The sequence below is a fragment of the Mandrillus leucophaeus genome, unplaced genomic scaffold (genome assembly GCF_000951045.1).
Source record: "Mandrillus leucophaeus isolate KB7577 unplaced genomic scaffold, Mleu.le_1.0 Scaffold484, whole genome shotgun sequence".
Classification (NCBI taxonomy): Eukaryota; Metazoa; Chordata; class Mammalia; order Primates; family Cercopithecidae; genus Mandrillus; species Mandrillus leucophaeus.
In genome coordinates this window covers 738668-742830 of record NW_012105187.1, presented here as the reverse complement: position 1 = coordinate 742830, position 4163 = coordinate 738668, and the positions used below count along the sequence as shown (strand labels likewise).

At 44.0% G+C, this 4163-nt stretch overlaps 1 protein-coding gene across 1 annotated transcript in view; it reads right to left on the bottom strand.

The window, feature by feature from the left end:
* Nucleotides 1-4163, bottom strand: part of LAMC1 (laminin, gamma 1 (formerly LAMB2)) — a 132706-nt gene that overhangs the window by 1421 nt on the left and 127122 nt on the right. The window lies entirely within an intron of this gene.

Here is a 4163-nt window from a genome sequence, read left to right as displayed (position 1 = left end):
GTGTGTGAGGAGGAGAGGGCTGTGAGCTGTGTGGTGTGTGAGGAGAGGGGTGTGAGCTGTGTGGTGTGTGAGGGGTGAGCTGTGTGTTATGTGAGGAGAGGGTTGTGAGCTGTGTGGTGTGTGAGGAGGAGAGGTGTGTGAGCTGTGTGGTATGTGAGGAGAGGGGTGTGAGTATGGTGTGTGAGGAGAGGGGTGCGAGCTGTGTGGTGTCTGAGGAGGAGAGGGGTGTGAGCTATGTGGTTTGTGAGGGGGAGAGGGTGTGAGCTGTGTGGTGTGTGAGGGGGAGAGACATGTGAGCTGTGTGGTGTGTGAGGAGAGGGTTGTGAGCTGTGTGGTGTGTGAGGAGGAGAGGGGTGTGAGCTGTGTGGTGTGTGAGCGGGAGAGGGGTGTGAGTGTGGTGTGTGAGGGGGAGAGGGTGTGAGCTGTGTGGTGTGTGAGGAGGAGGGGTGTGAGCTGTGTGGTGTGTGAGCAGGGGAGGGGTGTGATCTGTGTGATGTGTGAGCGGGGGAGGGGTGTGAGCTGTGTGTGTGGTATGTGAGCAGGATAGGAGCGTGAGCTGTATGGTGTGTGTGGCCCAAGTTGCTTGAGGACAATCACGTTCCACGTAATAATTTTGCCACTAAGTGGGTCCTTAATATTGCGTAAGTTGCCAATATGTTTAAATCCTGCCTCGCTCTTTCCAAAAAAGAGATTTGAGGCAGCTTATAATAAAATACAAGTATATTTCCTTCATAAAAGGAAAATGGATCCAAATCGTGAGAGAGAATAAGGCAATGTGCTAAAACAATGGTAAGGGTGGTGGAACAGCAAACTATGCTTTGAATTTCCCCCTTGGCCAAATGAAGACTCTCTTCAAATGAGGGAGAAATGAAAGAAAATAATCATACACACTATCTTGATAATGCCAATCCTTCCTAAGTCCTTCAGAAACTTAGAGGGCAGGCTATCTGAAACCAATGAGGCAAAACTCTCTCCAGCCAGGTTTGATCTCCTGTATCAGTCCAAGTGAGACAGCTCCGAGAGCAGACTGTCTGAGCCACGAAGGATCAGCAAGTTGTAACACACACCTCTCTGACCACGCTGAACATATAATCATTGAAATCATAGCTGTACCTCCTGAGCCTTTATTTTGGACGCTGGCTCAGCAATCCAGGAACTTATAATCCACACTAGGACAGCACATCTCCCAGACATTTCAGATCATGGCTGATTTGTGCTTACTCTGCAGTAACCCCATCACAGAGACCATGGTTAGGAGGAAAGAAATGTCTGTGGAAAAAGTGACGGGGATCAACAGAGAAGTGTAAGGAAAATTAGAATAGAATATCCTAGAAGGCACTGAATATTCAGAAAGGAATTGCATTAGAAATTCTTAACATTAACAAAATTAACATGGACAAAATTTGATGGCTGCATCTAGTTACTAAATGACAAAGGATCTCTGTATTAGGGCAGATACCATGGGATGGGCCTGAAAAGCATCGGTCTGAAGTTCAAGTGATTTTTTTTGTTAATAGCCAAGGTGAAAAGGATGATGAGAAGATGGAAGGGTTGTCTTCAAACCAGGCACGTTTCATGGAGAATCACTTAAATTGAGTTGGACTTACTCATGGGAACAACAGTGTAATAGAAGGTCACATTCTTGATCAAGGACCTGATGCTTGACTTTTTTATAGAAATAAACAAACTATACTAAGTTAATCATAAATAATAACTTTATGGCCAGTATTAATTACAAAGCTTGCTAAAGTGCACATGCAAACAGGATAAAACACCAAATTAATTGGTTGATTGAAATTTACTGGGATCGTTTCCAGGAATTAGAGAAAAAGGAAATTAATGCTGGGCTGCAGGAGGAACTGTGTGGAAAACCTGCATTGGGAATGGTGGGTCTGAGGCTGGGAGCCAGGGCAATGGGCGCTGCAGACCAGATTGCACTAGCCAGTTGTTGACCACATGGCAGTGTACGTGGTGTGTGCTGTGCCATATAATGCAAGACTGTGGCTTTGCTTATCTTCCTGCAAACAAGAGGCCAATCCATACTTAGGTGAGAATGTTGAGAGAGCAGAACGCTGTTAGGAGTTGACAGAGTGCATGAACAAACTGCCATAAGACTCCCTATCTGTGCACAGTAGGAAAAAAGTAACAGGTATGGGAGCATAGGTGGAGAAAGGCTATCTTCTCACTATCATACAACCTGAGTGCCTAGTGTATGTCTCCTAGCCCCAAGGATAACACGAATAACACAGACCCCGATCTTTGGGGGTGGAAGCAAAGCGGGAGGGAAAGATTAGTGGCACCTGAACTATAAAGATGTGTCCAAGGGCCATTCTAGAAGACAGAGCAAAGGTGGGAGAAGTGATAGACACAAGAAGGACTGGCCAATTCCAACACAGGAGGTGATACCTTGACCTTAGGCTTTACTGTACTGGGCAGGGGAGAGGACATTCAAGGCAGAGAGAGAAGTTAAGGCAAGGACATGAAGGTGTTGTAACTTTTGAAATGCTGATGTTTCTAATACTTGAATTCCTAGTCAGGGCTTTTTGGCTTTTCATTGGATTTAAAGAAAAATAATTCTCTTTATGCATTTGATTTCTATTATTTAGAATTCATTCACTAATGTAGAACAAATATAGTCATTCTAGGAGACTCGATACAAATACAAGGCACTATAGTTGATCATAGTTCCCCAGTGGAGCCTTGGACAGATAACTTCCTAAAACGCTTCGTATTTTTTACTCTACTTATTATTAATTTAAACCTGCTTAGCGTGAACAGACAAAATTATCTGCCATTTACAATTCTCGTTTCTGTTTTCATAATCTACGTGCCTGGAGAGATCTGATCTTTCCTCGGGCCTGTCCTTCCTTACATTATGGATGTATCCACCTGCTTTCCCACCGCCTCACCTTCCTGGGTACCTGGGGTCTTCTTCAGACATTCCATTTTGAGCTTAATGCAGGTGGAGCTGACGAGTTCAGGTGTATTAAGGGGCTAGGACATTTACTTATTTACGGAGTAAACCTCTGGGGATATTCTGAATCAGATTATGCTAGTAGCAACTTTCGAGAAACTGCTGTCCTGAAAATGATGGAATAGGAGCAAAATTTTAAAATCTCACTCATCACTCTGACAGTAATGATAAAGGACATACAGCTGCATCTGAATTAGTCCTACAAATGAGGGAAAACGGTCCTCAATAAAGGTTAGAAACAGGGCATGTAAGAAAGCTATAATAGTACTAGTAATTAGTGCCCTCTAAAGCTTTCTCCGAGGAAGTCTAATGAGAGGAGTCCAGGTTCTTCTTTACAGGTATCACAGTTATAACAATTCCTAAGATTGGGAAGGTGGCATGGAATCCACGGGGACCCAGGGCAATAAACGGGGCATCAAAGAGTAAAGGGAAGGCGTTTGCAGACCCAAAGTCTTCCTGCTGTCTCTGTAACTCCCAAAGTCCTCACCTGGTCTCAGGTCCCTTCAGATGGGTCCACCCTCCAGAAAGAGTGAGGTAAAATTACTCGATTCTAGTAAAATTACCTGATTCTAGCCTGTTAGTTTAGCACATTACTTTTTATTACATCATAGGTTTTTCTCATCTAAAGAAACTACCTTAAGCTAGACACGTGTGTATTGAGAGACAGAAAGACAACTTTTAACATACATCTGCTAATTTAGGAAGTCCAACAAATTTAAAAATAGTTTTTTGGGTTTTTTTTTTTTTTTTTTTGAGACAGAGTCTTGCTTTGCTGCCTTAGTTGGAGTGCAGTGGCACAATCTCAGCTCACTGCACTCCACCTTCTGGGTTCAAGCTATTCTCCTGCCTCAGCCTCCTGAGTAGCTGAGATTACAGGTATGCACCACCATGCTCAGTTAATTTTTGTATTTTTAGTAGAGACTGGGTTTTACCATGTTGGTCAGGCTGGTCTTGAGCTCCTAACCTTAAGTGATCCACCCACCTCAGCCTCCTAAAGTGTTGGGATTACAGGTGTGAGCCACTGTGCCAGGCTGTCAGTTGTTATTGAGTATTGAGGCTACACCAGGGTTCCAGTAAACTACAGCCCACAGGTGCATGGCCTGCAAAGCCTAAAACATTCACTATCTAGCTCTTTACAGAAAAAGTTCAACTCCCAGACTACACTGCAGCATCCCAACTTGAGAGAGGC